Genomic DNA, 22,160 nt, shown 5'->3' with positions numbered 1-22,160 from the left:
GAGAGTCTTTGATTCATTTGTACTTTCAGTTGGATTTATTAGAGAGTCTTTGACTCGCCTTTCCTTTTGCAGTCATTAGAGAGTCTTTGACTCCGTTATCTCATTTTCGGTGTTATCAGTTACTCTTATTAGAGAGTCTTTGACTCATTTGCTCTTATAACGGTGTTATTAGAGCATAGTTTCCCTTATTCACCCTAGGGTTTGGCCCTAGGGTTTTGCTTGTATATTCTCTCCGGTCTTTGGCCAAAAGGGTGAAAACATCAGAAATTTTAAAATCCATAAGCATTGAAATCATTAAAAATCTCAAAAACATTAGAAACTTAAAACATAAAAAATAGTTGATTTGCTGTAAGTGTTTGTTAGTTTGAGAGTTCGTTTCGAACTACGTTGGCTTGATCCTCTTCCACGAGGTACGTAGTGCAGCTTGGGATTTACATCCCAAGTCCAGCCAAACTTTTTTGTAAATAAACGTTTTAAACCTTCTTCAAAAACCTTTAAAATCTTGTTTTCAAAATATCTTCCTCTAGAGTTAGGAGTTTCTCCTAGATAGAGAGTTTTAGAGTTAGGGTTTTTCTTTTGATAGGTTGTTTGATTGTTTGTTTGATGTGTGCTTGTTTTAGAGTTAGGAGTCTGTCCTAGAGTTATAGGAGCGCCTCCGTCCGGTCAGTCGGCGATCCACATCGCCGAGTGATGACTAGAGTAGGATACGCTAGTCCACCTTTGGTTTTCCTTAGGAAATACAGCCTAGTTACACATAGGTTGTAGGAATCACTTGCATTAGCCTAGGGCTAACATGCATTTAGTTAGGGCATATAGGGTGTCCTAAAAATCCACAATTCACTGGAATTTAAATAATCGTACAAGAAATTTTAATAACTAGTCCGGTCTTTTAGATCGAGTCTAGGATAGAGGGCTAGGTGTCTTAGGCATCATAGCTTAGAATAGGCGGGAAGAACTACGTTGCCTTGATTCTCGTGGAGGCGGGGATACGTATGCTTCTTTGGATGAATACCAGACCATCCGAGGACTCGGGCTAATAATTTAGAGTCTTAGGATTTGTTTTGTAGTTATTGTACGATTTGATATGTTTTCTCATTTTTTTTGTACTGATCCTATACCTTTAGCTATAGCTTGCATGTGTTTGCACATCAGAACTTAGACACCCATTATGCTTGTCACTCATAACCTAGCTATGCTTAGGTGACACATCTTTCATTTTATTTTATATGTGTTTATTATTTTTATCCTCAGGAAATGCATGCTTAGGTAGACGAGTCCTGAGGATTGTTCCCATTTCACATGATTTTTATTCAAACTTCTTTGGAGTTACTAAAAATGGCATAAGAGACCAAGTGCTTGCACTCGGACGAATTGGGGGTGCTCTCAGACCTTCCCCATTCGTAACCAGGCACGAACCCATATATATTTCTGGTTATCCATTGCACAGAGGATTTGATTTTAGGGTTCCATGGCATATCCATGGATGGCGACTCTGAGTTTATTTCAGGTATGTCTTGGTTTCGAGCCTTGGCTCCGGATCGAGACATATCTCTTTCTTTTTATATCGCCACTCGTGCTATGCTATGAGGGTGGCATCCGTTTTGAGAGTTCCTTGGTAGAGCTCTCCACACACGTGGATGATCCAGAGGATGGTGCTAGGGACCCGTTCCCTCGCCGCCTATCTCGGATCGGAGTCCACAGGCTGGCGACTCTGCTGGGGATTTCTTGGAACATTGCCTAACTCTGTTAAAATGCCATTTTTACTAACTTGGGAGAAATTTGAGCTAAAATCATTTTAAATGGGAATGTTATCGTTAGAATCCAGGGGCACCAGACAGGTGCGTAATTAAAACGAGGGATTCACACACTGCACATCATGCATTATCATATTTGTTATTTATTTCATTGTTTTTCCTTCTTGGCTCCACGGGATAGATTCGATGCGTACCCGACTGGGATGTCTTCACCCTGATGGTACTGTTGAATCTATTTCCAAGCTATGCGCTAGAGCTGCAGTCGTAGACATTGGGCGTACTTTTGTCTACAGCAGCCGATGAGCAATGAAGCATACTATGTATGACACGGGGCGTACTTGTGTTATACATGTTAAGTATGTTTCATACGCATAGTACCTTTTAGATTGAGTCCGGAGCCCTATTTTGTTTTTATATATTATGTATATACTTACTGACCTAGTGAAATCCAACTAGGAAGTACCCGTGTTTATATAAGTATATTGCATTCATATAGATTGAACATGTGTTGCTCACACATGTAGAACCTAGAGTTAGGAGCTTTGCCCCATTTATAGACTAGGGTAGCTCATTTTATATGGCTACAACACGGTCCTAGCACACTCACCAGTTTGTCTTGAGTCGAGATTTTCTCGACTCCGCTAGATTAGAATTAGGGCTGGTGCCCCTGGTTAGGATTTGTGTGTATGTGTATATACCTATATATACTGATTATATATATTAGGGTTCTCCTCTTAGTCGAGATTCCTTATTCCTTTCAGTTTGTTATATCCATTCCTTATTCAGATCTAGATCTAGTCAGTGACTTTTGACCGCCATCACCTTGGCCAGGTTTAGTCCTTGATCTGTTGATTATAGGGTTTGACCCTTTGTTGTATATTCTCACCTTTGGTCAGTACTTTAGTTGATCACTTTTCTCTTGTAATCATTGTTCATACCTTTGATTGAGCTGTGAGAATTCTTTGTATAGTCGTTATGCTGCCGGATTTTATCCAGAATATTTTTGAGCATAACCGCTATCTCTTAGAGTTAGGAAAGCCATTAGTTTACTTTACCTTACTTCCTTGTCTAGTGTCGTTATGCTGCCGAATTTTTCGCAGAATATTTTGAGCATAACTGTTATTTCTTAGAGTTAGTTAAACCTTGAGTTCACCTTGCCTTGACCTTCTTGTATAGCCGTTGTGCTGCCGAATTATTCGCAACACATGTTGAGCATGATTGCTATCCTTTGGAGTCAATTTACCTTATCTTGATTCCCATATACAGCTTTGACTAGCTTGGAACCTACTTCCAGTGAGAACTTCTGATTTGATCAGTTGTATTTATATCCTTTCAGTTTCATTCGGTCAGTGGCCTGTATATATTGTGCTTGTGGTCACAAATTATTTGTTACCCTTTGATTATGTATCCACTCTTTTGTTATGTCATAAATTCATCATGTGTATTCATTGCTCAATAGGATTAGATCCTCGCCTGTTTTGTCTTGAGATCTGGCCGATAGCTCATTTGCTGTCCCTATGACCATGGTCTATCATTCTGATCCTTTTGATCGCATAGTTGATGATTTTCATCGCCAGATTTAGATCCGGTTTGCGACCTACTTTTGTCATTTTATGGCCGTGGTCTATTGTCTGATCTCTTGATGATCTCTCATCTTTGATGAAAAATTCCATGTCCCAGATTGTATCCTTCCCGTATATTTGATTGTCAAATTCATTCTTATTGTTTACTTAAAGGTTATCTTCTCTCCCTTATCATCTTGTTTTATCTGAGTGTTAGGTCTGATCATGGCGAATAATCTGCTAGACAAGTGGATAGCCGAGACCATTAAATCTTTTCCGCTGAGGTGTGAAGAATGGAGTGTGGCTGAGCGTTTCATCGGTTCATTTACTCATCTGAATAGTCGCGGTATAAATTGGAAGTTTCTTCAAGCAGCTGCTAGATGTTGGGATCCTGTTTTCCATGTCTTCCGATTCGGGTCCTTTCAACTCTGTCCTATATTTGAGGACTGGTGTGCCTTGTTAGAGCTTCCTCCCGAGAGACTCTGGATCCGACCTTCAAGCACAGACTCCCCTCATGATCTTTTTTGCAAACTTTTTGAAAATAAGATCGTGAAAACTTTGCCATGCTTAACTGAGAAAAATGTGCAATTTCAAGCCCTCATCGAACTTTTTTCTAAAAACGTCGATCCTACTGACTCCCGTTTTCAGCAGTGTCGACGTAGCGCCTTAGTATTTGCTGTCTTTGCACGTCATGTCCTTCGCAGAGACTCTAGTGCCGCTCCTTTCACTTTGTTGACAATAATAGATCAGATAAATGAGGGGAGAAATCCTGTCCCTACTATGCTGGCTGAAACCGTTTTTGGGTTAGACTTTATCGCTAGTAGAAAGGTGCAGGATAACTTTTTTGGATGTGCCAAGTTGTTATACGTGTGGTTATGTGAAAAACTCACTATCCTTCAACCACCAAACCGCATTGAGTACACCCTTAAGAGTTTTCATTCCTGGAAAGTAAAGATTAAACAACCTCAGCTTAATGAATGGCACCATTGGTTGCAGACCATAGGAGAAAATCAAATTCGTTGGGTGAGTCAATCATGTCCACAAATTATTATCAGTACATGCCCATACTCATTTGTCCATCTTATGGGTTTAGAAAAATCATCTTTCTATGCACCTTTGTGTTTCCCTTCTCAGATTATTGGAATCTTGTATCCTTCTAAGGTTATCACACCACCTTGTTATGAAGACCTTACTCCTAATCTCATTGCATCCATAGTAGCTGCTTGGAGAAACAAAATCACGGAGAGGAGATCCGTTTTCATGTCTAAGCTTCGGAAGGGAGGAGTATTTGGAGAGCCTGCAAACCGAAGAGCTCGAATTGGTGAACCATGAAAATCTTCGGCTCAAGATTGTCATTTCTTTTATTGTTTTCATTTGTTTTACTTGAATATAATCAGAGTCAAAAATTGTAAATCTGATTTCATTATAGATGAAAATTTAAAGAAAGAAATTTTACTTGATACATGTTATAGACAGTCGGTAATTCAGGGTTTTATCATTTTTCATGTAACTAATTGCTGGCGTTGTAACCTGTCAATATAATCAATACAAAGGATGTTTGTTTTTCTTTCCTCTCTATTGGTGCAAATTATCTTATTTCATTTGTCAATCATTTAATCTAGTTTGTTAACTTCCAATCAGGATTCTGAAAGATAGCAACCATCGCTCCCAAAAAGGACTCCCAAGCTAAACCCGCCTGGTCTAGACCTACTTCAGTGTCTAGACTTGTTCGTCACTTTGATTCTCCTGTGTCATCCGCAGTACATTTACCTCCTTCACCAGAGTCTTCCGATTCCTTTGAAGTGAACCAAATGGCTGACCCAACTGACCTTTTGCTCAGTATGCAAGAAATGATGAAAAACCTTACTCGGAACATGGCCGGGATGAAAGAAGAAATGGCAAACATGAAAACACAGATAAGTGATAAGACTTCCACATCGAGACCTGTACTTCAGCATACTCGTGCTGCATCTCCGGAAGCGCGTAGACCTGATATCTTGCCCTTTGAGGTTGATATAGATGACGCCCAATACGCTGCAGAGTATTGCGCTCCAAAGGTTGATGGAGAAAAAGAAAAATTTGAAAAATTTGAGAAAGAAATGTCCGAAAAATTTAGCAAGATGGCTCATGAGATGGAGCAGATGAAGGTACAGGGGCCAAAGAAATTTGATGTCTCTGAATTAATATTGTCTTCAACAGTATCTTTGCCGCCCAACTTCAAAGCTCCTGATTATGATAAATATGACGGAACTGGGTGCCCGCGTAACCACATGAGGTGGTTTATCATTTTATCCCAGCAGTACGGTTTGAGCCGTGAGCAGATGGCCCAGTTATTCCCGATCTCTTTGACTGGAATTGCGAAGAAGTGGTTCCTAAGGCTGAAACCGGAAGAGGTGAGAACCCTGGAAGACATTTCTGAGAAGCTGATAGAGCAATTCTCAATGGAGGAAGGAATAGAGGTCACAAAGAGGGACCTGAAACAGCTGAAGCAAGGTCCTCAGGAGACCTTTACTTTCTTTATCAGACGCTGGAGACGCAAATCTGCCCAGCTAAGCCAGAGAATGTCTGAATCAGAGCAGATAAAGCTGGTTCTGAAAAGTTTGTCTCCCCAATACTTTCATTTTCTCGCTCCTCAGCATTACCCGAGTTTTGATCACTTAATCAAGACGGGTACTCAGACGGAAGATGCCATAGCAAAGGGTCTGAGAGCAAAAGTTTCTACAGAGATTCGAGAAGGGAAAAGACCTATGGTCCAGCCCAAAGAAATTCATGCTGTCAGTTACACCAAGCCTGTGGCCAAGGTTGTTACAGAAGCTGCCAGAGCACCCAGGAGAGGTACATTTGACAGAAAATTTGATCCTCTTCCATATCCTATAATAATGATATTCAAGAGGCTTATGAAAGACAGGAAAATCCAGCTCCCGGATATCAAACCTCCACCCAATCCCTTACCCACATTCTGGAAGATGGACCAATATTGTGAATATCATAGAGGTCCAGGGCATTTGACTGAGAATTGTTTGGCCTTGAAGCATGCCATTCAAAATATGATTGACAAAAATGAATTGGCAGTGGAGAGACCAAACGTCACTCAGAACCCACTTCCTAACCATCATGCCATGCCTCCTCCTACTACCAATGCCATCTTTACTGATGAGCCTTCGCTTGATCCTTCAACTCTCATTTGTACCATTACCCCAGAAAAAACCTATGTCATGAGGTTTGATGATAGAGAGCTGGAAGCAGCAGAAAAGAGAGAACGTTATGTGATTTCCTTCGATGACGACGAAGTTGCTGAGTCATCATCATCTCAGTCTTGTGTATTTCAGACTGACAATGTAAGAAATATGAGAAGAGCTCCATATGTCCTACGGGCTGAGGACTTTGAAGAAGATGAACTGTTGTTGCTAGATGACTTTTGTGACGAAATGCGTCATATGACCCGAGGTGGGCGTGTATTCAAACCTCCAGAGCTGAGTGTAGAAAATCCTGCAGAGGTTGCGCGAAATGCTGAAAACCAGAGACAGAATAAGGTCAGTAAAGCCAACGCCGATGAAGAAGAAGAGAGCTTGTTGAAACAGCTGAAAAAGACTCAGGCTAATATCTCAGTATGGGGTTTACTCATGGCCTCATCTAAGCACAGAAAGTTAGTCCTTCAAGAGCTTAACTCAGCACAAGTCTCTGTAGACACTACTCCTGATGATCTGGTAAGCTTGGTTGCCATGACAAGGGTGTCTAAGACCTTGTCTTTTACTAATGATGATCTGCCTTCTGAGGGCCGAGACCACACCAAATCTTTAAAAATCACAGTGGTTTGCAACAAAAAGAGGGTACCAGAGGTGTTGGTTGACAACGGCTCTGCTTTGAATGTCTGCCCACTGAGTACAGCAACAACTCTTGGATTTGGTCCCGCAGATTTCATCCCGTCTGAACAGGGTATTCTGGCGTACGATGGTACTCGCCGAGATGTGATTGGAACCCTAGTAACTGAGATACAAATCGGAGGAGAAGACTTCGAAATAGAATTCCAGGTCTTTGACATCAAAGCCTCATTTTTGCTGTTACTTGGGCGCCCTTGGTTGCACAAGTTCGGGGTTGTTCCATCCTCTCTTCACCAAAAACTGAAATTTCTTCGTAAAAACGGAGTGGTAACTGTAAAGGGAGACCCAGACCTTGAAGTAGGGCTGATTACTCAGGACCTGACTGTAGAGAAGGCTGAGGATATTAGTTTAACTGGATTTTCATTAGAGGTGACTGCCATCACCTTTAAAGAAGCTATGAATGAGGAAATTTGTTTCCTAACCAGTACAAACTTAAATGTCGTCAGGATGATTCGCTGACAGGGATATATGCCAGGTGCAGGGCTGGGTAAATACCATCAGGGTTTGACCGAGTTCCCTGAGTTCGAATCCTTCAACGGTCTATTTGGGCTGGGGTACAAGCCCTCAAAGAAAGAAATTAAAGAAATGAAACTACTGATGCGGAAATGGGCTGAATGTCGCCGAAGAGGGTTAGAATTACCAATGGCGCCAATTAATTTGACAATGAATGGCCGGTTTAGACAAGAGGGTGCTGATGTCCCTTTCTGTGGTTTTGCCGAAACTTGGTTGGATAAGAGTTCAGGGCAAAGGTTGCCAGGCTTTGAAATTTTCTTCGATTTGCAGTTAGAAGACAATCAGACTGGTATGCAGATTTCAGAAGATGAGTCAGAAGCTGATTGGGCGGAACATGTAGAGCCGAGCCTTCTGAATTCATTGTTTCTTGAAGATTCACAGACTATTGCTGTGATTGATCGGAGGACCTCAATTCTGAACCCTACTCACTTAATCACCCCGGCAGAGGAGCCATTGGCCAACTGGACCTTTCAGGTCTTGCCTCAGGTTACTTTCTTAAACAGTCGTGTCCCTTTAAAAGAGTCGGTTGTCCGTAAGTATGCGTCAGTCTTTGAATCTGATTCGGAGTCTGTTTATTCTAACGATTCTTTTGATGCAGGTACTATAAAAGTCGAGTCTCCTGAGGTCGATAGTGATTCCCCCTCTTCTAACAGGATTGAGTCAGATGCTGAGTCAGATATTCTTTCAATGCATAGTTCAGAGTCAATTGACACAGATGTCAATATATCTGTTGAGTCTGTAAATTTGTTTCAAGAGTCTATTGTAAAGCCCGATGTGGGTAATTCATCATTTGATGTACTTGATTCAACATTCAATGAAATAAAAGATTCTTCTGTGTACATTCATGTCTCTACTTTTATTTCTAATATTTCTGCTTCAGAATCTGATAAACTTAATAATAACAATCAAGACTCCCCCTCTGATGAGGATGCCGACGACACTCCCCCTGAAATCAAATACATGATTCAACAGGATGAGAGTCGCCGCGCAAAACCACTCGAAGAGGAAATTGAAACTGTGAATATAGGTGATGAAACCTTGATTCGGGAGATTCGAATTGGCAAAATTTTATCTCCTGAGGAACGCGAGGAATTAATTGCCTTACTTAAAGAATTCAAGGAAGTTTTTGCTTGGTCATATGATGACATGCCAGGATTAAGTGAGGAAATTGTTCAGCATCGCTTACCCTTAATCCCTGGTATTAAGCCAAAGAAGCAAAAACTCCGAAAACTCAAAACTGAATGGGAGTTAAAAGTTTACGAAGAAGTAAAGAAACTCTTAGAAGTAAAATTCATTCAAGTGGTTGAATACCCAGAATGGCTTGCAAACATTGTACCGGTGCCCAAAAAGGATGGGAAAGTTCGAATGTGTGTCGATTTTCGAGACTTGAACAAGGCAAGTCCTAAAGATGACTTTCCTCTTCCAAATATTGATCTCCTGGTTGATAATACAGCTGGTCATGCTCTTCTATCCTTTATGGATGGTTTCTCAGGCTACAATCAGATTAAGATGGCGCCCGAGGACATGATGAAGACAGCGTTCATTACTCAGTGGGGTACATACTGCTATAGGGTGATGCCATTTGGTCTGAAAAATGCTGGTGCTACATATCAGAGGGTTGCTACAACTCTTTTACATGATATGATCCATAAAGAGGTCGATGACATGATTGTAAAAGGCAAGACTCGACCTGAGCACACTGTCGCATTGAGAAAGTTCTTTGAACGGATCAAGAAGTATCAGCTCCGCCTAAATCCGAATAAGTGCGTCTTTGGTGTTACATCAGGAAAGCTCTTAGGGTTTATGGTCAGCGAAAGAGGGATCGAAGTAGACCCGCAAAAGATTAAGGCGATTCAAGAAATGCAGCCGCCGAAGACAGAAAGGCAGATCTGAGGTTTCCTTGGCAAAGTTCAATATTTGAGACGGTTCATAGCACATCTGACGATGACATGTGAACCCATTTTCAAGCTTCTGAAGAAAAATTCCTCGAAGAAATGGAATGAAGAGTGTCAGGAGGCTTTTGAAAAGGTTAAGCAGTGTCTATCCTTGCCCCCTGTTCTATCACCTGTCATTCCGGGCCAGCCGTTATTGTTGTACTTGTCTATCACAGATACAGCGATGGGTTGCATGCTTGCTCAGCAAGATTCAGAGTCTAAAAGGGAGAAGCCCATTTACTACATCAGTAAGAAGATGCTAGAGTACGAGTTGAAGTACACAGTTTTGGAAAAGACATGTCTAGCATTAGTTTGGGCTACCTAGAGGCTTAGACATTATTTGCTTTCGAGCAAGATCTTTTTGCTTTCGCGGATGGATCCGTTAAAATATTTGTTTGAGAAGCCGGCCCTTACGGGAAGAACCGCTAGGTGGTTATTGTTATTGTCTGAGTTTGACATCACATATGTTACTCAGAAATCAATTAAAGGGCGTGTGGTTGCTGAACAGTTGGCTGATGCACCTGTTGAAGAGAATGCTTTTCTGAAGGCAGAATTCCCTGACGAAGAAATCATGGATATTGAAGAAGAAGCTTCGAGTACTAAGTGGCTTATGTACTTTGATGGAGCTGTCAACAGTCGAGGACAAGGAGTAGGAGCTGTGCTTATATCCCCTCGGAAAGAATATATTCCTGTTTCTATCAAGCTACAATTTGAGTGCACGAACAATATGGCAGAATATGAAGCTTGCATTGCCGGGTTAGAGGCAGCCTTAGCTTTGGAAATTCAGGATATTGATGTGTTTGGGGATTCTATCTTGATCATTTGCCAGATTAATGGACAATGGAAAACTCGAGAAGATAAGTTGATCCCTTATAACACTTATTTGGAATCTTTGGTCAGAAAGTTCAAGAACATTACGTTCACTCACTTGTCAAGGACCAGAAATCATTTTGCTGACGCTTTGGCTACTTTGGCCTCGATGTTAGATATTTCTGTATCAATGGAGGTTCAGCCGCTAGTTGTCAGACTTCAGTGGGCTCCTTCGCATGTGAATGCAATAGAGATTTTAGCCAGGTGTCCAGATGGGAAACCGTGGTACACAGATATCATAAATCTTATTGCTGGTAAAGGACATCCTCTAGAAGCTTCAAGCAAAGAAAGGAAGACGCTTCAGAAGTTGGCTGCCAACTTTATCATTTGTGGTGAAGAGCTGTACAGAAGGTCATTTGATGGCATACAGCTTCTCTGTGTTGATGAAGACAAAGCCGCAGAGCTTATTGAGCAGACCCATGAGGGAGTTTGTGGTCCTCATATGAATGGAAAAATGTTGTCAAGAAAGATTTTGAGACTTGGATTTTATTGGCCCACAATGGAAGCAGACTGCTTCGCATTTGTGAAGAAATGCCATAAATGTCAAATCTATGCAAATCTTATTCATGTTCCTCCTTCGGAGTTGCACTCTATGACTTCTCCATGGCCGTTTTCAGTGTGGGGAATTGATATAATTGGAAAGGTTTATCCGAAGTCTTCAAGCGGACATGAATACATTCTGGTCGCAATTGATTACTTTACGAAATGGATTGAAGCCGCTTCGTATGCTTCCATAACGTCGAACACAGTTGCGAAGTTCATCCGTGCCAACATTATTTGCAGATATGGAGTGCCTCACGAGCTGATTTCAGATAATGGGTCGCATTTCAAGAAAAAGGTGTTACACCTGTGTGAAGAATTTAAAATAAGACATCACAAGTCATCTCCTTACAGACCTCAAACAAACGGAGCTGTAAAGGCGGCAAATAAGAATGTTAAAGTCATTATTAGCAAGATGATTGAGACTTATAAGGACTGGTCGAATAAGCTTCAATATGCCTTATGGGCTTATCGGACATCGATCAGATCTTCAACAGGTGTAACTCCATATTCTTTGGTGTACGGAATGGAAGCAGTCCTCCCCGTTGAGGTAAGGATTCCCTCTTTGAGAGTGATGATGGAAGCTGACTTGCCAGAGTCTGATTGGGCTAGAGCCAGACATGATGGACGAGAAGAGGTTGAGAGCTTTGTACCATATCCAGGGATATCAGAGGCGAATCGAGAGAGCTTTCAACAAGAAAGTTCGTGTTCGAGATCTGAAGCCTGGAGATCTTGTTTTGAAGTCCTACAGGGCACCGGTATTTGATCCGAGAGGTAAATTTAGGCCAAACTGGTCTGGTCCTTACATTGTTGATGAAGTCCTGCCTGGAAAAGCCGTAAGACTCCTCAATGAAAATGGAGAAAAATTAAATGAACCTACAAACCTGGATCAGTTAAAAAAATATTATGCTTAAATACACTAGGAGGCCGTCTTTGATCGACCTGAGCTTTGAGCCAACAACCTAAATGTTTTAAACCATTTTGCAAGCCCTTTGGGCCTATAAACAATTTGTTTCTTTGATAAACCCAAACTAGGGGCATTTTTTTTATATATATAGATATAAAAAAATAAAAAATAAAAATAGTTTGAACTACGTTATGACCTGATCCCTTTTTAAGGGTACGTAGGTAGCCTATTCAATTCAGGTTCGGTCACATCTCTTGCATCTTTTGTAAGTCCAAATGGGGCGAACTACGCAGACCTGATTCCCATTTTCTTCAGGGATACGTAGGCAGTCTGGAGGGTCCAGATTCGGTTTAAATACACTCAAACACACCAATGTTTACCCTTTTTGAACCTAAGCCTACCTGAAAGTCCTTCTAGTATATTTAGGCCCAGGTTTGTAGAGAAACAGAAAAATAAAAAAAATGATGGAGTCTTAGACCCGCTAAGCTGAAAACCCGAAAGGGCAGTTTAGACAAAAATCAGGGCACTGGGCCTGCTGGATGGAAAATCTGCAAGGACAGACAGTCCAGGCAAAAATTAAGGCATGCGGTCCACTAAATCAAAAACCCACAAGGGCGATTTGGTCATGGCAAGACTTCACGAAGGATAGAGCTTTCTGAAAGCCGGTTGAACTTCTATTTTTCTCTTTGGCTCTTCTTTAATGTCTGAGTAAGTGCCATCAGAGCTTCTTTTGCTACTCTTTGAGTCAGGAAATTGAAACTAAACAATCTGAAGGGATAATAACCATGACGAAGATCTTGAAAAGAGGTTGAAACATCTTAAAACATGGTATTTAAAAGACTCTAAGAGTGATGGACCTTTGACCCTTTTAAAATGTTTATCAGTTAAAGAAGCAGATTCAGTCTCTTTTGGAGTCTTGTTTAAAACTCGTCAAAGTCTTTGGTCATTATCTGTCAAAGTCAGTCTGTTGTCAAGTCAAAGTCAATTTCCAGAGTCCTGTTTAGTCAGTATTCCTCCCAAAGTCGGGGTGATAAAGACTCAGAGGCTCAGAGAGGCAGAGAATTTGTGGTTCCTATGGACAATGTAAAGCAGAGCAGTGTTCGGATGTCGGCTAGCTTTTAGCTCAGTTCCGGTATCAGCAAACGACGAAGATGAGAAAATTTTGAGCATAACAAGTTTCTTGTACCTATGAAAAACCTTGTAAACCCAGGTGTTTATCAGAAAAATTTGTTGTAATTTCAAATGTTCAGTAATAAAAGCCTTTGGCCCATTCCCTTTTTGTTGCTCTCTAATGAATTTTGTCATGGAAGTAATCATACTAGGGGGCATCTTTTATAACTTACGTCATAAAAGATGTCAAGTAATCATTGATACTTGAGATAGATATTTTCATAAAATAGAGACGAGAAATTCGAATGTTCTTTATATTAAGCTTCTTAGTCAGGTTATTTTCCTTTGGAGTTGAATTTCTTTGAAAAATCTTTATCCCAGTGGAGTCTAGAATTCAATCTAGAGATTTTCAAATTTCAGTAGAATGCTTTGCATCTGTTTTTTTTTTTTTTTTAAAAAGGGGTTTGACCTTCAAAAATTCTTTCAAGTTACTCGAGTTTTGAAGGATTTTTAATAAAGATAGAAATTAACAGATTCCATGTTCCACGATCTGGTCTTTCTTCTTTTGTTCTGAGAAGCTTCTTAATAAAGATAGAGATTACCAGAATATGTGTTACACGGTCTGGTCTTTTCTTCAAAGTATTTTGAAGAGTGTTTTAATAGAGTAAGAAATTATCGGATTTAGTGTTGCACTATCTGGTGGTTCCTTTGACATGTTTTTGAAAATGTTTTATAGAGAGAAATTACTGAACCTGTGTTACACGGTTTGGTCCTTTTTGAAAGATTTTTAACAGAATTGGAAATTACCAAACCTGTGTTACACAGTTTGGTCCTTTTTGAAAGATTTTTAATAGAATTAGGAATTACCAAACCTGTGTTACACAGTTTGGTCCTTTTTGAAAGATTTTAATAGAGATAGAAATTACCGAACCCGTGTTACACGGTTTGGTCTTTTTGAAAGATTTTAATAGAATTGGAAATTACCAAACCTGTGTTACACAGTTTGGTCCTTTTTGAAAGATTTTAATAGAGATGGAAATTATCGAACCTGTGTTACACGGTTTGGTCTTTTTGAAATGTTTTAGTAAGGAAAATATTTCCGATCTTGTGTTACACGGATTGGTCTTTTTTTCCTTCTCCCGGGTATTTAGTACCCTGATGATTAGTATTGTAATGTCAAGTAGTGACTTACCTAATCATCGTTCCGCAATGTGCAGCTTCCTAACGTGTTAGGAGTCATGTGTATCTGTGAAGAGGTTTGTATGGGACTGTTTAGCAGGACATACGAATTTGGATTTATGTGGAACTGTTTAGCAGAACCGCATAATCCGGAGTGATTCGCTACTTTGAAAAAAAAGGAGTCAGAATTACTCGGATAGTTAAACAGATTTATTTTCAGCAATGATCTGTATAACTATCGCTAGGCTTGAGACTTAGTCTCGCCTCGGTATTAGATGTTTGAGTTTAGCTCAAATATTCGAATACCTTATTAATTGGTCAAGTCTTAGACTGATCGGCATTATAAAATTTTTTACTCTTTGAGTGTTTAATTTTGAACTTGTTTTGGACGAGTTTCAATACATTGGTCTTTGGCCTATTTTTGCAGGTTTTTAAAAAGGAAAAACTCTTTGAGTGTTTAAGTTTGTGCTTGTCTTAGACAAATTGCAACGTGGTTTCTAAAAAAAATAAAAATAAAAATAAAAAATAAAAAATAAAAAATGAAAGCTCTTTGAGTAATTGAAGTGATTGATTTGTTTGTTTGGTTGGTGCTCTTTGAGCAATTGTTATGTTTGCTTTGGCTTAGCCTGATAAAAAAAATAATAATAAAAACTCTTTGAGTGATTGAAATAATTCATTTGTTTGTTTGGTTGGTGCTCTTTGAGCAATTGTTATGTTTACTTTGGCTTAGCCTGATAAAAAAGATGGAAACTCTTTGAGTGATTGAAATAATTCATTTGTTTGTTTGGTTGGTGCTCTTTGAGCAATTGTTATGTTTACTTTGACTTAGCCTGATAAAAAAAAAAGAGAGTGTTTGTGTTTTTTATAATCGTTTGTTCATCTTTGTTAACTAGTTTAGATAGTTGAGTCATGAGTATTAGGGAGAGACTATCTCTTTGAGATGTCGTAGTTGCCGAGTTAAGAGTCAATGAGAGGCTATCTCGCTATTGTTAGTTGAGTCTTACCTTTGTGAATATCGTTTTAAAAACTGAAAACCCAAAAATTTGCTTTGCTTTCGGGTCAGTCAAAATGTGTCGTCTGTTCAGCTTTGCCATTCGCGTGTTACACACGCTCTGCCAAAGAGGGGCATCTGTAGACACCCCATTTTGACCGGACCCAGGTTCGCGAGTGGTTGCGCACAACCTCGTCAAATCGGTGAGCTGGGGTCCCAAATTAAACCCTAAGCTAGGTTAGGGTCCCCCATAGGTCCCTGTAAATTTTCGTTGGAATCCGAGCTCGTTTGATCGGTGAACGGATCGAGGCAGTGGTCGTAGTTCAAATTTGGAAGGGGGGCAAATTATCCGCACAGGGGGGTGTCCTTTTGAAAAATAGCCGAAGTTTTGCCTTTTGTCTAATAAGACAAAGCGGGAGAGGTGCGCCTAGCAATTCGCGCGCCTTATCAAGTAGGGGTAGTGCCATTATCAGCAGCCTTCTCTTTATATATCAAAAAAAAAATCAGAAAAAAAAAAGACACTGTTCATAGCCGGAAATTTCGCAGAAATCTGAGAGAGAAGATAGAAAGGGAAGGAGGGAAATTTGGGTTTTTTCTTTTTTTTTCGACCGGATCTCTGATCCTTCTCCGGCCTTCTTCCACCTCAGGCAGTCTTCCTCTTCTCCGGCCTTCTTCCTCCTCCGGCAACTCCATTTTCTCCGATCCTCCTCCTCTGTAGATCCACCGGATCCACCATCCAATCCTTCTTCTCCGACCAGATCCGTAGGATTCCGGCCAATCCTTCTTCTTCCGGCCGCATCCATTGCTCCGGTCATTCCTCTCCTCCTCCGGCCGATCGATCTTCCGTCGATCATCTTTTCCGATCAGATTCTCTGATCCGATCCTTCGGATCTCCGGCCACAACCGCCACCCCTGTTCCTCTTCCTTCTTCTCCGATCCTCCTCCGATCATTGCTGGATTCTCAGATCTGAGATCTGAAATCTCAGATCTGAGATCGCAGATGAGAAGGGAGATGAGACAGAGAGAGATCTGAGAAGAGAGATGAGACAGAGAGAGAGAGGTTTAAAAAGACAGAAGCAGAGAGAGAGAAAGAAAGAAAGAGAGGGAGATCTGAGGAGAAAAATCCCAAGTCCTTCAAATCTTCGTTCATTTCATCATCTTCTCCGGTAAGCTTGCCGGATCTCCGGCCGAGAATTTTCCTCATTTTAAACCCCCTTCTCCATTATTTTCCCTACCTCCAAGCTCCGGCTTGCGTTATCTTTCCATTTACTTCTTTGTTTTCTTGTTTAAACCTCGTTCAAAACCTTCAGCCATTTTCTTTTCCGATCAGAATCCGATTGTTTCTCCGATCGCCTACAATACTCCGGCCACCTCTCCAATCAGTTTGTTTGTCTAGATCTTGATCTTCACAGTCCAGTTAGAGATCAGATTTAGCTATTTTAAATCCTCAAATCTCAGATCCATCCACTTTTTGTGTTTAAAACCCCATATCCATTTTCTCTAGCCTTGAAACCCTAGATTCAAGACCTCAAAGCTAAGATCTCTAGTTTTCTGATTTCCGATCTTCAATTTTCTTTACTCAAGCATTGGATTTGAGTGCACATAGTTCAGATTTGAGCATGTAAAAAAAGCTTTGCCGTGGTGGTCGTCGAATACAAGATTCTGCAGCTCAAGGGGAAGGAGATCTAAGCATTCATCATCTGCTGGTGTATTTGCTCATAAATTTTCATTCTCTATTAAGGAAAAGAGGTATTATGTCTTTTAAATTACTTTTAATTTGTTCTCTTCATTTGCTGTTCATCGTAATATATAGATCTGTTAGATTTTGAGCATTTGGATGGTTCTCCTAAGTTGATTGGAATATGATTGTATTTTCTGTGTGGAGCTTATGGCTATCATTTCAAGATCTGCAATAATTTTCCATTTATAACTTGCTCATGAAGTGAGAACCTGTTAGAAATTTTGGAAGCCCTGTTTAAGTGTATCAATAATTGTCCCTTTTAGGCTAGATGAGATATCATAAGATTGCATCTCCCTTGGACTTCAAGATAAATTTGTATTGCTTATGACAATTCAGGTTCTGAATTCATGTGGTAGTTACTCACTGTTAGATATGTGGATGGAATTTTGTGAGCTGCGAGATTCACTTAATATTAGTAGGCTGTAGCTCTATTTGAAAAGCTGTGAAAAGTCACTTGTAATTTGGCGAGTCCATCACTTTAAAGCACAAGTTAATGATATTATTTATTGTTGAACATGTTTGTAGTTGACTCTGAAGTGTTTAATATCATTTTTTAATTTCATTAGGCTACCCAGCGGCTGGTCTGGGCTAATTAATTTTATTTTAAATAAATTGTTTAATTGAAGAAGGAAATCAGATGATTTGCACTATTCGATGTCCTTGACACGAATAACGTCTGATTTCAAGGCGGTTTGTAGAAATATTATATGTGTAGGAAATCAGATGATTACTTTGGCATCATCTGATTTCATTGGAGTCCCCGTATTGGGGTTTGTGGTTGGCTTTGAAGTGTTTGGTATTGTTTTACTTCATTAGGCTACCCGGCGGCTGGTCTGGGCTAATTAATGTTGTTTACCATGCTATGATTGCTATTATTATTGTTTATCTTTTTTTAGCTTAACCTCAAGGAGGTTGCTTTGATTTTGATAAATGGTATACCCATAGGAGGCATGCTTTGCCTCATTTAGAGAGTCTTTGAATCTTTCGTTTGTGTGGTGATGTTATCGGGGGAGTCTTTGACTCATTTGATCTTTATTGATGTTATTAGGGAGTCATCTGTCTTGGCTTTGTAAGTAATTAGCCTTTAGAAGGCCTGCTTGGCCTCATTTGTAGAATCCTCTCTGAGGTTACACCTCAATTTATTCCTCTGTTAATTAGAGACCAATTTGGTCAATTAGTTGTCCTAGCCTTGCTTACCCCTTGCAAGGGCAATGATAAGGTTACTTGGAGCCCATCTTTGTGTGTGTTTGGGAGACCCGTCTGGTCTCATTCTCTCGTTAGTCCTCTTTGTGCGCCGTTTGGTTTTGGGAGAACACCCTACTCGGCTTGGCTTCATACCCCTACCCTTATGGGTATTGGGTTGCACATTTGTTGCACCCTAGGGCTAGGTAGCTGTCCGGCCTGGCTGGGTGTTTTACCTTTGCCAAATATGCACAAGGTCTCTTATTCCTTTTAGACCCGCCCGGTCTCATTCTCTCGTTAATCCTCTTTGTGTGCTTTTTGATTTTGGGAGAACACCCTACTCGGCTTGGCTTCATACCCCTACCCTTATGGGTATTGGGTTGCACATTTGTTGCACCCTGGGGCTAGGTAGCTGTCCGGCCTGGCTGGGTGTTTTACCTTTGCCAAATATGCACAAGGTCTCTTATTCCTTTTGCTTGTAAGCTTCTCCTTAGTCGATAGTCCATTCGCATAGGAGTCAGCCTTGATTAGAGAGTCTTTGACTCATTCATCCTTTAGATAGTGTTATTAGAGAGTCTTTGACTCATTCGCCTTTTAGGTGGCGTTATTAGAGAGTCTTTGACTCATTTGTCTTTTCAGTAGTGTTGTAGGAGAGTCTTGGACTCATTTGTCTTTCAGGTGTTGTTATTAAAGAGTTCTGACTCAATCTTTCTCTTTTAGAGAGTCTTTGACTCATTTATCCTTTAGTCGGTTTTTTTTTTGGAGTCTTTGACTCGTGTTTCCATCTCTTAGACAGTCTTTGACTCGTATATCCTTTAGTCGGTGTTTTTGGAGTCTTTGACTCGTGTTTCCATCTCTTAAAGAGTCTTTGACTCGTATATCCTTTAGTTGTTGTCAGTGGAGTCTTTGACTCGTGTTTTCATCTCTTAGAGAGTCTTTGACTCGTATATCCTTTAGTTGTTGTCAGTAGAGTCTTTGACTCGTGTTTTCATCTCTCTTAGAGAGTCTTTGAATCTTGTTTCCTTTTCTTTCAGAGAATCTTTGGTTCATTTATTCCTTTGGTGATGTTATTAGAGAGTCTTTGACTCATTTATCTCTTTCGCAGCTTTCTTAGAGAGTCTTTGATTCATTTGTACTTTCAGTTGGATTTATTAGAGAGTCTTTGACTCGCCTTTCCTTTTGCAGTCATTAGAGAGTCTTTGACTCCGTTATCTCATTTTCGGTGTTATCAGTTACTCTTATTAGAGAGTCTTTGACTCATTTGCTCTTATAACGGTGTTATTAGAGCATAGTTTCCCTTATTCACCCTAGGGTTTGGCCCTAGGGTTTTGCTTGTATATTCTCTCCGGTCTTTGGCCAAAAGGGTGAAAACATCAGAAATTTTAAAATCCATAAGCATTGAAATCATTAAAAATCTCAAAAACATTAGAAACTTAAAACATAAAAAATAGTTGATTTGCTGTAAGTGTTTGTTAGTTTGAGAGTTCGTTTCGAACTACGTTGGCTTGATCCTCTTCCACGAGGTACGTAGTGCAGCTTGGGATTTACATCCCAAGTCCAGCCAAACTTTTTTGTAAATAAACGTTTTAAACCTTCTTCAAAAACCTTTAAAATCTTGTTTTCAAAAGATCTTCCTCTAGAGTTAGGAGTTTCTCCTAGATAGAGAGTTTTAGAGTTAGGGTTTTTCTTTTGATAGGTTGTTTGATTGTTTGTTTGATGTGTGCTTGTTTTAGAGTTAGGGGTCTATCCTAGAGTTATAGGAGCGCCTCCGTCCGGTCAGTCGGCGATCCACATCGCCGAGTGATGACTAGAGTAGGATACGCTAGTCCACCTTTGGTTTTCCTTAGGAAATACAGCCTAGTTACACATAGGTTGTAGGAATCACTTGCATTAGCCTAGGGCTAACATGCATTTAGTTAGGGCATATAGGGTGTCCTAAAAATCCACAATTCACTGGAATTTAAATAATCGTACAAGAAATTTTAATAACTAGTCCGGTCTTTTAGATCGAGTCTAGGATAGAGGGCTAGGTGTCTTAGGCATCATAGCTTAGAATAGGCGCGAAGAACTACGTTTCCTTGATTCTCGTAGAGGCGGGGATACGTAAGCTTCTTTGGATGAATACCAGACCATCCGAGGACTCGGGCTAATAATTTAGAGTCTTAGGATTTGTTTTGTAGTTATTGTACGATTTGATATGTTTTCTCATTTTTTTGTACTGATCCTATACCTTTAGCTATAGCTTGCATGTGTTTGCACATCAGAACTTAGACACCCATTATGCTTGTCACTCATAACCTAGCTATGCTTAGGTGGCACATCTTTCATTTTATTTTATGTGTTTATTATTTTTATCCTCAGGAAATGCATGCTTAGGTAGACGAGTCCTGAGGATTGTTCCCATTTCACATGATTTTTATTCAAACTTCTTTGGAGTTACTAAAAATGGCATAAGAGACCAAGTGCTTGCACTCGGACGAATTGGGGGTGCTCTCAGACCTTCCCCATTCGTAACCAGGCACGAACCCATATATATTTCTGGTTATCCATTGCACAGAGGATTTGATTTTAGGGTTCCATGGCATATCCATGGATGGCGACTCTGAGTTTATTTCAGGTATGTCTTGGTTTCGAGCCTTAGCTCCGGATCGAGACATATCTCTTTCTTTTTATATCGCCACTCGTGCTATGCTATGAGGGTGGCATCCGTTTTGAGAGTTCCTTGGTAGAGCTCTCCACACACGTGGATGATCCAGAGGATGGTGCTAGGGACCCGTTCCCTCGCCGCCTATCTCGGATCGGGGTCCACAGTCCCTTCCATTGATTCAAATGCAAGTGGAGAGGATGAAAGAATTTCTGGACGACCAGGGAGAAGCGGCGCAGGAGAGGTGAAGGATTCTGGGGAAAAAGAAAGTCTATTCAGCCTGGAATCTGAAGACTGACGGGACCAGACCGATTTTGAATTGACTTTCTTAGGAGCGATGATGTCCCGCTAAGACTCCTGAATGGAAGTTAATAAGTTAGATTGCACATTTGATAATTGAAATCAGGTAGCTTCCACAAATAGAGAGAAAGAAAAGAAACACACTTTGCATTGATTATATCGAGACAGGTTACAATGACGACGATTGGCAACGTAAAAATTGATGAAACTTTGAATCGCCAACTGCTTATAACATGTATCAAGTAAAACTCTTTTCTCTATATTTTCATCTATAATGAGACCGGGATTACAATCTTTGACTTTGATTATGTCCAAGTAAAACAAGTGAAGATAGTAAAGAAATGATAATCTCATGCCGAAAATATTCATGGTTCACCAATCCGAGCTTTTCGGCTTGCAGGCCCTCCAGACATTCCTTCCTTCCGAAGTTTAGACACGAAAGCAGATCTCCTCTCCGTGATTTTGTCTCTCCAAGCAGCTACTATGGATGCAATGAGATCAGGAGTAAGGTCTTCACAGTTAGGTGGTGTGATAACCTTAGGAGCACAAGAGCTTGCATTAATCTGGCAAGGGAAACACAAAGGTGCATAGAAAGATGATTTTTCTAAACCCATAAGATAGACAAATGAGTATGGGTAGGTGCTGGTGATAATTTTTTGACAGGATTGACTCACCCAATGAAATTGGTCTTCCCCTACATTCTGCAGCCAATGGTGCCACTCATTAAGCTGGGATTGCTTAATCTTTGTCTTCCAAGAATGAAAACCCTTGAGGATGTACTCAATGCTGTTTTGTGGCTGAATGATAGTGAGTTTCTCACATAGCCACACATATAACAGCTTAGCACATCCGAAAAAATTATCCTGCACCTTTTTACTAGCAATAAGGTCTAAGCCATAAAAGGTTTCGGCTAGCATTGTAGGGACAGGATTTCTCCCCTCATTTATCTGATCTACTATCGTCAACAAAGTGAAAGGGGCGGCACTAGAGTCTCTACGAAGGACATGGCGTGCAAAGACAGCAAAGACTAGGGCATTACGTCGACATTCCTG

The sequence above is a fragment of the Tasmannia lanceolata genome, unplaced genomic scaffold (assembly GCF_043159265.1).
Source record: "Tasmannia lanceolata isolate RefF3 unplaced genomic scaffold, GAP_Taslan_0.1 ptg000025l, whole genome shotgun sequence".
Classification (NCBI taxonomy): domain Eukaryota; kingdom Viridiplantae; phylum Streptophyta; class Magnoliopsida; order Canellales; family Winteraceae; genus Tasmannia; species Tasmannia lanceolata.
This window is presented reverse-complemented; position numbering follows the sequence as displayed.